Genomic DNA, 13,679 nt, shown 5'->3' on the forward strand with positions numbered 1-13,679 from the left:
CATAATGGTGGGAGACAGCCATTTGATGTGGTTGGCATCTCTTCTGGGGTACCACCTTGAGAGAGGCAGGAGAACTTTTTCTCTTTTTAACGAATCCTTTATGCAACTTGTTTTCTATACTAAATGCTTCCTTTGCTGATAGGTTGTCCTGCTGCCATTGGACTTTGCGTATCGGGCCAGAGCACGACGAAATTGCGGAGAGTTTTGCTGGATGCTGGATGCTTTTATTCTCCAATTATATTATCAATAGGATCCGATGACTTGGGGAGGGATGTAAGATTTCAAAAGCTGATGAGTAATTTCCATTGGATACTTCTCAGGACTCATTGCTTGACATTAAGGGTGGTTCTATTAAGCATGATCCCCACTCCAGCTCAATGGGGAAACATTATTCTTCGGCGTCATTTAGTAGCCATCAACTGATGGACACAAGGGAGAGTAAGACAATGTTTTCACTCTCTTGATTTATAATTATGTCAATTATTCATTTGTGTTACAGTTGTCATTGCGTTTATGTATTAACATGATATTCATTCTGGTGATTTAATTTCCCTTTCTGGTGATTTCAAATCCCTTTGGTGGATTTCAGGTGGTTGACTTCATCACACCTTTTCTTTGGGATTGTAGGGTGAGGGAGGAGTATTTTGAATTGTAAGCTCACAAATGTCGTACTAATATATTTATATCTATATATATATATATATATTGTGACGGTACGACTAGCACCGTCGTTTTTTTCAATGTTTTCATCGCGGCCAATTCCAGGTGTGAGCCATCGCTCATTTAAATTTAGCGGGCACAGCACTGTTAGAGCGGCGTCCCCATCAAGTACAAGGGTTTTTCGAGTGTCATTTTTTTTGTTATGTCACGTGAACGCCGCTATATAACGGGTGTTCACGAGGAGACGGGAGGACATTTGTGTTTGGAAGTGCGCGGAAGCAGAGAGACCTTCCGAGCCGAGATAAGGCCAGCGCACAAGAGAACGAGAGTCAACGGGAGATAAGGAGTCAGTCGGGGTTCACGACTCAACGTGGGAACCACCCGCTGTGCTTCGAAGCCGCAGGCGGAGAGTAGCCTGTTGGGCTCAACCAGCCGAGACGGTGATTCGACAGAGAACCACACCATTGACGCGGTAAAATACTCAGACCCATCTCCCCGGATAGTGTATTATCCACTCTCCCTGCTCGATCCAACATAATTCCTCAAGAAGAGACCCCGAGTGCTGTTCACTCGAAATTAGTGATTTGTGGAACGATATCACGCAACCCTTTGCCAAGCTTTTTCAACATTCAAAGAGAAAAGTTGTATCACTAATCTCCCGTCCACGAGGTTTGCATATTCAAAGCGATAGTGCTGGACATTTCGCAGAACTGGACGAGGAGCCTGTACATTCTTTGGCATTTGTAAATTCATCATTCATCCATTCATCCTATTATTTTTTGTATTAGAATTAAGTAATTTTGGTGGGGTAGTGTTCTTCGTCTTTTGATTCATTTATTTTTCATTTATGTTTCATCACAAAAGCAAATCATTCATCCCTCATTAGAACTAGGAAAGGGTATTTCTCTGATTTTGTTTTTTTTGTACGGTCAATTTTTGCAAATAAATGTGTAAACCCGATCATTTTGTAAGAGGTCGTTTCTATCTTGTGCTGTGCTCTGCACTGAGGTCAATCCATCCCCAGTATTTAGATACCTTTATCGCGAACGCGCGCCGCAGAACTTCCACGATATTATTGTATAGACCCGTGATCTATCACAATTGGCGCACCAACGTGCGGGGCCGCTCGAATAGTTCGTACTGGCATGGAAAATTCCTTTCAGTTGAAAGTGACCTTCAGTCAGCACCACTTTTATGAGATTGAATTTAATGACCAATGGTCGCAATTGACGTCCATGAACGCGCGGTCATATTTCGTATGAATACGCGATTCATTTTGTCAAAAGGGTTACGTCGAATCAAAATTTTCAGATTCCGTATCATTGGGTTTTGCAAGTTTAATTTAAATAATGGCAGACAAGGAGGATCAGATGGCAGCGTTTAGACAGTATCGGGAGAAAAAGGATGACGAGGTCGATACGGACGACCAGAGCGTTCATTCAGATACCGATGGGTTGGCGCTCGGACTAGCGGGTATGGCGTTAGAGACCCCCGAAAGGAAGGAGGTTGGATCTTTATCCGTGCAACCCGGCGAACCCGGTAGTCTCAATGTCAGTCAAACGGAGTCCCGTGAAGACCCGCTTAATACCCTCCTTTCCTTAATGCATTCAATGCGACAGGAGATAAAAGAGAGTAAGGAACTCATGAGTCAGGAGATAAAAGGTAGTAATGATACAATGCGTCAGGAAATAAAAGGTAGTAATGATACCATGCGACAGGAGATAAGAGAGAGTAAGGAACTCATGAGTCAGGAAATAAAAGATAGTAATCAAGCCATGTTTCTTGAAATCAAAGCTGAGATGAATAGGTGGAACGAAGGTTTTTCGCAAGAGATTTCCCAAGTAAAAAGGAAAATTAATGAGGTAGAAACACGGTGTGCAGACGGTGTAAAAACGATAGGAAGGGCCGTTCGCGAAGAATGTAGAGGAATGGTAAGTGCGGAGATTGGCGATGTAAAGGTTCGTACCAGTGCGTTGGAACAGGCTTACGATGCAGTGATCGCGACGCAGAAGGAAGTGAAAGTACACTGCGACGTTAGAATCAACTCCCTTGAGTCTGAAGTGACCGCTTTAAAAGATAGGGGCACGACCACGCAATCAGCGGCCGTATCAACCCACTCTCTCACAAAACCCACCTTTTCTGCCCTTAGCAACGAGCACCCTATTGCCTTCCTAAAGGAAGTTAATAATTATTTTTCCATAGTCTCTGTGCCAGAGGCGTTGCAACCACAAGTGTTTTTTCAAATGTTGAGTGGTGATGCCAAGATATGGAGTAACTCGCTATGGCCAGTTCCGTCAACACTTGCGGAATTTAAGGAAAAATTTTTGGCTAACTTTTGGGACACTGACACCCAGTATAATTTCCGCATGCAAATCATTACAGACAGGTATGTGAGGGGAAAGTCGAACACGATGAAACAGTTTGCGATTGAAAAAGTAGCGCAAGCGCGATTGTGTTCCCCACCGATGAGTGAAGAAGAAATTATTCAGGTCCTAATTAGACAGTTTTCCATTCAGATTCAGAATATGTTAAAGTCAATTGATCATTTAACGGTTGAACGACTGATTGTATTACTAGGATTGTATGACCAGTCTTATCAGACAGGCACGCTGGCTACTCAAAATTCGTTCCATCCAGGTACATTGCAAGGTTCCGAAAATACGAGGCCGCGAGCAGCTGATAAGGGTTATCGTATAAATTCCGTCACGTTTGAGCGAGGACGCAAGGTTGGGAAGGAGCGACACAAGGAGAAATCCCCCAGTCCGCCTCCTCCCAGCGCACCTCGAGTAGAAGGTCAAGACTTCGCGTTAAACTCGCGTCGGCTGGTGTGACTCACCTCCAGTCCCCAGCCGAGACAGATGGAGAGAGGGTAGTGGGTAAGATAATATCCACGTGTGAATTGGTAGGTGAAAGTTTTGAGAGCGGTGTGCAAGGCAGCACGTACTATGAAAGGCGGGTATGTCCCGTTGTTGAGTGTTGGGTTAATGGGGTGCTAGGGGAAGCTTTGTTAGATACCGGTAGTGAGATTTCCGCGGTATCAGATAGATTTTTGACAGAATTAGAAGTAAAAGAAGTGATCCCATCTTTTCCCCTTAATCGATCAAGGATCGTGTGTGCGGATAGCCGCAAGTCCCCACCAATTACCCGGCAGGTTTTGATACAACTCCAAATGCGAGGGATTGAATTTGAAGTAGTGTGTCTTGTGATAAAAAATCTCATAAAACCTCTGATTCTGGGAATGGATTTTTTAGCAGACAATAAGGTTCTTATTGATTTCGGCGAAAAATTAGTAAAAGTGAGGGGTTCAGGTTCTGCGGTGATAGATTTTCCCATTAAGATTTACAGGGAACATAATATCGCTAAAGTATTGGCCATGGGGAATCAAGTAGATGAGGAGGACATAGAGGAGGCGGTTTGCAGGTCTAGTCAGCTAAGCGGCGACGAAAGAGATGAATTGCGTAAGCTGCTAGCTAAGTACACCACGCTATTTTCTTCTACTCCGACCTTAATAAAAGGTGTCCGCCATCGGATCAAGCTCTCAGACAACCGGCCCTTCGTTCAAAAAGCCTACCCGATTCCTATAGCATATAAACACCTAGTGCAGGAAAAAATCGAGGAAATGCTTACCCAAGGTATCATTAAGAAAGAAAAAACCGCGTATATTAACCCATTGCTGGTGGTTAAAAAAAAAGACGGTGGAATACGTCTGTGTTTAGATGCTAGGCGATTAAACAGTATCACTATTCCTGAGAATGATGTTCCCCCCAGGATAGACGATATTTTGTTGAATTTTTATGGTGCCAAATATTTTTCAAGCATTGATTTTACCGCGTCATACTGGCAAATTGAGCTGCATCCGGAGGATCGGAAGTATACAGGGTTTTTATTCAATTCTTGCAGTTATGTATTTCAACGCGTGGCATTTGGACTTAAGAATAGTGGTGCCGCGTTGATACGGTGTCTTGATGACATTCTAGGCCCCGAACTAAAAAAATGTTTAACTGTTTACGTTGACGACATACTTGTCGCTTCTTCCACCTTTCCTGAGCATCTTACGCAATTAAGTTTGCTTTTTGAGACACTTTTGAAAGCGAACGTGTCAATGAATTTAGCTAAATCACAATTTTGTTGTAAGGAAATAAAATTTTTGGGACACATACTGTCCGAAAAAGGCGTCCGGCCAAGTCCGGAGAAAATATCGGCCATTGAAACCGCTCCACCTCCCGTTAATGTAAAACAGCTGAGGGCGTTTCTGGGCCTCTGCAATTTTTATGCGAAGTTTGTGCAAAAATATTCATTTTTGACTTTACCTTTACTGCGATTGCTAAAAAAGGGCACTCCGTGGAAATGGGAGGAGGCGCAAGACAAAGCATTCAAAAACATAAAGCAATGTTTTTTAGATTCAGTCATGCTAGGCTTCCCTGATTTTTCTAAAAAGATTTTTGTTCAGACAGATAGTAGCGACCTAGGACTAGGGGCTGTTATATTCCAAAAGGATGAAGATGGCTGCGAACGGGTTCTTTCGTTTGCGAGTCGGTCTCTGAAAGGCCCCGAGGTTGCGTACTCAACGACCGAGAAGGAAGCCCTTGCGATCGTGTGGACTTGAACGAAGTTTAGAACGATTTTGTTGGGAAGAGAATTTGTTATCTTAACCGATCACAAAGCCCTATCATTTCTTAATAAGTGCCACTTCAATAATTGTAGACTTACGCGATGGGCGCTTTTGATACAGGAATATTCTTTCACTGTTGAATTTTGTCCGGGAGAGAAAAATGTTGTAGCAGATTGGTTAAGCCGGTTTTCTATTAGGCATCCGAAATTGGTAGAGCAGCCATCTGGACATTACCTCGTAGCTGAAATCGACCTTCAGTTGGCACCCTTCCCCAAGGATGAATTCAAGAACCTCGCACAAATGCAATTTGATGATCGCGACTTGCGCCCTATTGTGAATTTTTTTCGAGGGATCGCGTTACCTAACGACGCACGGCGCAATCGCTTTCGAAAATTGGTAGATTCTGCGGCATTTAGAGGTGGGATTTTATTTAAGAAAATTTCTTCTCCCAACAACGCTGTTCGTTACCGAGTGTGGTTGCCCCGTGAGGTCAGAGAGCGTGTTATTACTTTTGCACATCAAAATTATGCTCACTTCGGCGGTACTAAGACTGCTGCCGTGATAAAAACCAGGTATTATTGGCCTAATATGGACCGAGAGATTAGGAAACTTGTTTCTAGATGTGACGTCTGCCAAAAAACCAAGTATCCATCAAAAAATTTCCAAGGCCCAATGGCCAACATTATTCCAAACAAACCCGGCGAACTCCTCGCCGTAGACATTTATGGAGCCTTGCCGAAGTCGAAGGGGGGCTTTCGATATGTTTTTGTGTGTGTGGACGTATTTTCTAAATTCGTCCAAGTTTATCCTCTGATTAAAACAAAGGCTAAGAATTGTTTAGTTTGTTTAAGAAAAGAATATTTTCAGTTATGCGGGATACCCAAGGCAATTTTATCGGATCATGGAACCATGTTCACAAGCGAAAGATGGAAGGATGAGTTAGGTGGATTAGGAATAAAAATCATTTACTCATCCATTCGACATCCCCAATCAAACCCGAGCGAGAGATTTATGAAGGAACTGTCTCGCGTCTTCAGGGTTTATTGCGGTGGTGAACATCGGGCTTGGGTAAAGGTTCTGCCTTTTGTGAATAAGTGGTTCAATGAAGTAAGGCATGAGTCAACACAAATGACTCCTATTGAGGCTCATTTCGGTCGAAAACCACCAAATCGTTTTCCCGATGGGTTGACATGTCCGGAGGACGCCGTAGTAGGCAAGGAAACTATCATCCGTTTCGCTGCTGAGAATTTAAGGGGGTCTGCCCGTAGGAGGAGGGAATGTCAAAAAGTGGTGCATTCTAATTTCCAAATCGGAGACTCCGTACTATTACGAACTCCGCGGGTGTCCGACACCAGACTTGGATTATTTCACAAGTTCTTTCATTTGTTTACCGGTCCATACAATATTTCAAAGAAGGTTGGTCCTAATGCTTACTTGTTGTCAAGGGAGGATGGATCCGAATTAGGCATTTATAATGCATTTTCCTTGGTTCCTTATAGGGGATAAGGAATCACTAAAGTAAATTTGTTTCTTGATTTTTTTTTTTTTTTTTCGTGCATAAGCTCGAACTCATTTTTCATTTTTCTTGCATTCATCTTTCACCCAGCAAGAAAAAGGAAAAATTCGTTCGTGCTGGGGGGCGATGTGACGGTACGACTAGCACCGTCGTTTTTTTCAATGTTTTCATCGCGGCCAATTCCAGGTGTGAGCCATCGCTCATTTAAATTTAGCGGGCACAGCACTGTTAGAGCGGCGTCCCCATCAAGTACAAGGGTTTTTCGAGTGTCATTTTTTTTGTTATGTCACGTGAACGCCGCTATATAACGGGTGTTCACGAGGAGACGGGAGGACATTTGTGTTTGGAAGTGCGCGGAAGCAGAGAGACCTTCCGAGCCGAGATAAGGCCAGCGCACAAGAGAACGAGAGTCAACGGGAGATAAGGAGTCAGTCGGGGTTCACGACTCAACGTGGGAACCACCCGCTGTGCTTCGAAGCCGCAGGCGGAGAGTAGCCTGTTGGGCTCAACCAGCCGAGACGGTGATTCGACAGAGAACCACACCATTGACGCGGTAAAATACTCAGACCCATCTCCCCGGATAGTGTATTATCCACTCTCCCTGCTCGATCCAACATAATTCCTCAAGAAGAGACCCCGAGTGCTGTTCACTCGAAATTAGTGATTTGTGGAACGATATCACGCAACCCTTTGCCAAGCTTTTTCAACATTCAAAGAGAAAAGTTGTATCACTAATCTCCCGTCCACGAGGTTTGCATATTCAAAGCGATAGTGCTGGACATTTCGCAGAACTGGACGAGGAGCCTGTACATTCTTTGGCATTTGTAAATTCATCATTCATCCATTCATCCTATTATTTTTTGTATTAGAATTAAGTAATTTTGGTGGGGTAGTGTTCTTCGTCTTTTGATTCATTTATTTTTCATTTATGTTTCATCACAAAAGCAAATCATTCATCCCTCATTAGAACTAGGAAAGGGTATTTCTCTGATTTTGTTTTTTTTGTACGGTCAATTTTTGCAAATAAATGTGTAAACCCGATCATTTTGTAAGAGGTCGTTTCTATCTTGTGCTGTGCTCTGCACTGAGGTCAATCCATCCCCAGTATTTAGATACCTTTATCGCGAACGCGCGCCGCAGAACTTCCACGATATTATTGTATAGACCCGTGATCTATCACAATATACATATATATATGCTATAACTTCACCTATTGGGCATATGTTCTTACATACATAACCTCCGTAATTTATAGCTGGATGGGATGCAGAGACTGCAGGGGGCCGGACATTATCCACCTTAAACAGGAAGGCATGCGCTTTCTCATAAATATTTTACGGAGGAGTAAAAACACTTGGTTTTTAACAGTTTCATAATAAGCCTGTAAAAGGGGGTTTCTTTTCCATTAAGGTAATTCCCTGGATAAGATCAAGAAACATTTGCCTGGTAACCTCGATAGGTAATGTGGAATAACCAGGGAATAGGTGGTAACATATGCTGTTGGTAGTTGAGGGAAGTGAATCAACATATTTTTAAACTATATATGTTTATTACATAGGGTTTTGCAACATGAAGTACCATAAAAACATGCAAAGGCAGTGTTCACAATATTTTCAAAACTTCTTTACCATTGAATAACTGCTGATTTCCTTCGAAGCTAGAGGAAATATTTTGGCTTCTATGTGTTCGTTGTATTTGGAATAATAAACATTTAGAATGACTTCATTTTGATACATTGATTCAGGAATACAATATATTCGTTTATTAAGCCACGAAAGTGTGCTTCAAAAAATTAGGTCATGAAGCGACCAATACCGTTTCATACCAATGCCGTACCGTAAGCGTTACATACCAATTGTAAAAGCTTACATTTTAATGATTTTATGGTCCTTCCATAACTCATCGTTATACCAATTAAGCATTTGCATTTCCTTATGTGGTTATTTTAACTCAGGATGTGATGGATATTACTGTACATTACGATTCTTAAAAACATTTTCCATCTCCACGGTTTTTCGTTTTTGGTCAATGTCACCATAGCTGTTTCTTTATCAAAGACTGAAAACATATAGGCTTAAATGAGCAAATGGAATTGAAAGCATTGTAGAAGTCTCTAAATTATAATTTAATTTGCATGCAGCAGCAGTTTAATTAAACCCATTTTAGCATATGAAGCCGCTCTCAATTTCAATAGCTGGTGCATGAGAGAAAGAAGTTTTTAATTGTTGAATAAATGCATTGTAATACTGTTCCTTCTTGGTTGGTGGAGGGGGGTGTTGATTAGATGAGCTTCCTTCTGGGTATTGTTGTTGCACTTCCATTTTCCCTGTCAAAGCCTTACATACCTGTAACTGTTTGTCCTGCAATCTTCTTGAGAGGCTATTTTCAATTCCTTGCCAGAGATTTCACTATATTTTATTGTTTGCTGATAATCAATTGTCGACTCGAGTTTGACATCCATATTGACCACTCAACGTGTCATCTCTACAGCTGGGCCCATCCGTAATGAGTTAATTCTTTTGTTAACTGAAAAGCTTGGTTGTTTGTGCATTTAAAGTCATGTGTGTGCACGAAAAATGAATGTTACGTGATCATGTGTGTATTGGTATAGGTGCTATAGTGGGATATTCAACAAACTGATCATCATTAAAAAATAGATTTATTTTAGTTTAATAGCGGCAATCCATATGCCTTCATGAGAGGTACCTTGCATGATACATTAATGCATGGGCTCCAAAAAGGAAGTTCTTTGGAGTATACTATTGTACAATTTATTCGCATCATATCAACTTACCCTGATCTCTCGTATGAGTTATTTGATATCATTTTGGCATTTGTTGAAATTCGTGGCAGTTCTGCATGGCTGGTGGTGAATTTTTTGTTCGGGACTATGAATCACTAGTACTTAATGCATGTATTAAAAAAATTAAAAGCCATAACAGCGAGAAACATATTTTTTTATTTTAGCATGGCAAATATATCATTGCATGACATGCTGCCAGTGAGTGCTGTAATGAGAAGCACATGGCATCATGTATCAATGCATGGGCTCTCGAAGGAGGGTTGTTGGAGTACACTAGTATAGCCTATCTACCCAGTTCATCAATTTTTAACACAGGATTGGGGAGCTCTGTTGTCACATGGAGGGGTGGAAGATCCTCCTTCAATCTTTGATTTCCAGTTTCTATATTATCATGAATGTTAAAGGGAAAAGTATTTTTTAAGGGAATGGGGCCTATTTAGGAGAGTTATGTTGACATTAGGGCATCCATGATTGGGGATTCTGCCAGTTGGTGAAACTGAAGGGATCGGCAGGCATGGGTTCATTCAAATTGGATTTTTAAATATAATGCACTCATGTTAAAAGCCTCGAGTGGTAAATTCATCTCCTTATTTTTAACTCTAATATGTTTACCTGTTGTATGCGTAACCCACCAAAACTGTTTATCATAGTATTGTCTCTCACTTAAGTGGGGATAGTCTCTTAATATTTCTCTGTTTTAATTCATCAATAATATATGCATGGTAGTAAGGTACTATGTACACAAAAATTGAATCTCTATGTCAGCACATTTCATTCTCCATCCTGCAGCTGCCACAATTCCACCAACCATCTAGTAGATGCAATGATTCTCTCAGCAATGGCTTCATATTCTAAGGTGGTATTTTTTTTGCAAGTCATCATTTTTATATGCAAATTTGATGCATATCCTTCAGCACAACTTGGTGATTTAGAGATTTACTTTGGTTAATAGTTTTTTGGCAGCTGCATTGGTGTACCAGGGCTTTGGTCATAAGTAGTATGTTCTCGTTTTCTGCAATGCTCCACAGATGTACTGGAGAATACATGTATGGTATAGACCGAAGTGGCATTGCTGCATTGGAATTTGACCTATGTAACCTCTGGTATAATCTCTACCCTCAGTAAGCCTGAACAGTCTCTTGTCCATCCACTTCCCTTCCTACCGCTCCCATTAATAAGAGGCTGCAAAATGCTGTAACATCTCTAGGCAATGTCTAGAAGTGGTTAGTGGTTATGTAGTCTCATCAGTGCCAGCTGTGGAATTGCCTCTAGGGTCTTAACTATTTGGAACTGTGGTATACCTGCATTATAAAAATATTAAATTTTCTAATATGCTTAATAGGTATTATTATCTGATTCATCATTTCCAATACATATAATTTTATGTGGCAGTTTTTAAGTTTATACAGTTTGTTTTTCCAATTATTCTCATGCAGGTAATCTTTACTTGACTGTTCCAGATGGATTTCTTAAGATATGTAAAGGGCAGAGCAGAGGCAAACTAGGACAACAGGAAATCTCTTCCCTCTGTCTATCCAAACAACATTTGGATACTCTGAAGAGAGCCATGCCTCAAGAGTCCCAGAGGCTCAGCTCAAGGCTGTGAAGTGATGTATGGATGTTAACCCAGAAGTACTTAAGTATGAGACATTCATCTTAATCCAGGCACAGAAGAGACTGGATTTAATGGCAAGAAAGCAGTCTGGATCTACTCTGCACACAACTAAGCATCAAGAGGTGAAACCCATGGTGTACACCTGTGTATTTCACTGTTAAAGTATCTTACCTAACAAATCTCACCTCAGGAATAGGAAAGCAATGAGTGAAATAGTTGTTGAAAGAAATAAAGTGGCCTGAATTTGAACTATTTTACCCAAATCACTAAAAAATGTGAAACAACCTTTCGTAAATTTTGCTGACAAAATTTTGATTGTTTGTGATGAATAAAGATTAATCTCTCCTTTGTGCAAAATAATTTTTGCTTGTGCAAAATAATTTTTTATCCGTAAATTGCTCATAACTGTGTTTCAATACTTACATGTATGTCAACTACTTGATTTAACTGCATGACTTCTACCAAAGTAACTTTCAGTAAGTATTACCCCAGCAATTTCTAGGTATGCAGTTAAGAATTTTATTAATTTGTAGAATGTCATTTAAATTAGGTTGTTGATGTGATCATGTCATGGTCTTCAATTGTGAAAGTGTATATTATCTATACTTGCACCACAGTGGGCCATCAAATGAGTTTCCTTAAATCGTTAATTTTTGTACAATCTGCATATACTGGAATACAGTAAATTTACCTCTACATTGCAGTCACACTTCTTCTCCTAACTCTGGAAGAGAATATATGCAATTCATGTGCAACATTACTTTCAGTTGTAATTAAAATGTTGATTTTGAATTAGCAACTTCTTATTGTTTTTTTTCGAATTTTCACAATAAAAGACCTAGGCTGCTTATACATTATTCTTGAAAAAAACATCAGAATGACTCTTCATTATAACAAGCATTTAATAGTAGCTGTTTAGGAAAGCATGCCCTGCGGAGAGGGGGTTCGAGAATACCTCCGCAGTATCCCTGCTTGTCGTAAGAGGCGACTAAAAGGGTTGGTGTCGCAATAACTATGAAAGTTATTGTTCCTATGTAATTAAAATGGGAAATAATAATTTATTCCATCCTGGAGGCATTACAGGAATGCAATTTATAGGTCAGATTAAAATTAAAAGAAGTTATCCTACACACTCTAAAAAAACTTAGGACTATAGGAATGACAATAGCTGGCATTTAAATACAGACATTGTTGGAGTGTTTGTAGATGCACTTGAAGGGCATTGTGCAATTCAATACACTACTCTGGGACCCTACTAGAAGAGACCTCACTATTTTGTTGAAGATATGGATCAGTTACCTGACTAATATTATGATCTTGGTAGCACTTGATTTTAAGATAAAAAGATAAATTTTCCATTTTAAAAACCCATGCACATAAAATATAAATATATGGTACAATAAGCAATTCTTAAGTTTTTAAGAAGAGGGCCACCATGGCTCCTGAACCTATCATAATGTATAGATCTTACTATCTTATTTTGAATTTTGAAAGTAAAAAAAATTGAAATGGATCATAGTCATGGAAATGGGAAATACAAGAAAACAGTTAACTATATAACTCACTGCTAACATGCAGTGTGGAACTGAATTACAATGTGAAGAGTTAGTATATACTTTAGTAAGCCAGTTCCTCGCGTGTCCTAAGTACCCCACATTTTTGTGCTGGCTCATGAGGAAGGACATAAAACAAAAATTCAATTTTTACCTCTTAATGTTGCATTACTATCATGGCATGAATGTACAATCTATTAGTCAAAATTATTTGCTTAAGTTAAGTGTTTCTGTATGTCTTTTGCATGAACTTATTGCCTTACGCATCAATATCGCAATCCTGATATCCAACCACAAAAGTTCAAAAATGTCTGCAATATATATCCATTATTATTCAATTACAGAAGTCTTTCGGCAAGTTAAATGAAAACAGATTGCTCTTAATACCTTCTAGATGCCTGATGGCAGTAGTTTGGTCTGCTTTATGAGCTGAAGGTGTGGGCAAGGGCAAAATCTGAATATCTTGGTATCAAATGGGAAAACTCAAGGTGATAGCGTTTTTTAAATTATGAAATTAAATACTATCCCTCTTGAGGAAATAAAACCAAGAATCACTGATGAATATCTATATCATGACAGTTAATTTAAATTTTTGTTGCTATCGCCTAGATCTGAGAAAAATCACTTACTCTGTCCCACACCTCACTGTCTTTGTTGCAGTGCAGTTCATTCGCAATGCAACAATTTTTAATCCTTATCAATGTCATCACTGATTCCGAATTCATCATGGGCAGTAGCAAGGTATTATAGTGATGAAGGTGAATATTCTTGGTTCACGTGGATTGTTGATGGTGGTTGAACTTTGTGGAGGGAATATGCATTACTAAGGCGTAGCATTGGGTGACACAATTGAGTTAAATGATTGGATCCAGTGCTTTGAAGATGGGTCTTCTAGGTTGTGGTGGATGCTGCAGTAATGG

At 40.1% G+C, this 13,679-nt stretch overlaps 1 long non-coding RNA gene across 1 annotated transcript; it reads left to right on the top strand.

Moving 5' to 3' along the window:
• The first annotated feature begins 10,278 nt into the window (after positions 1 to 10,278).
• LOC124170183 lies at positions 10,279 to 12,005 on the top strand. The gene is made up of 2 exons (XR_006867346.1): positions 10,279 to 10,814; positions 11,052 to 12,005. It is a non-coding gene; the product is annotated as an uncharacterized LOC124170183 (long non-coding RNA).
• Positions 12,006 to 13,679: the final 1,674 nt, after the last annotated feature.

Source organism: Ischnura elegans, chromosome 13 (assembly GCF_921293095.1).
Source record: "Ischnura elegans chromosome 13, ioIscEleg1.1, whole genome shotgun sequence".
In the NCBI taxonomy this organism is placed as follows: Eukaryota; Metazoa; Arthropoda; class Insecta; order Odonata; family Coenagrionidae; genus Ischnura; species Ischnura elegans.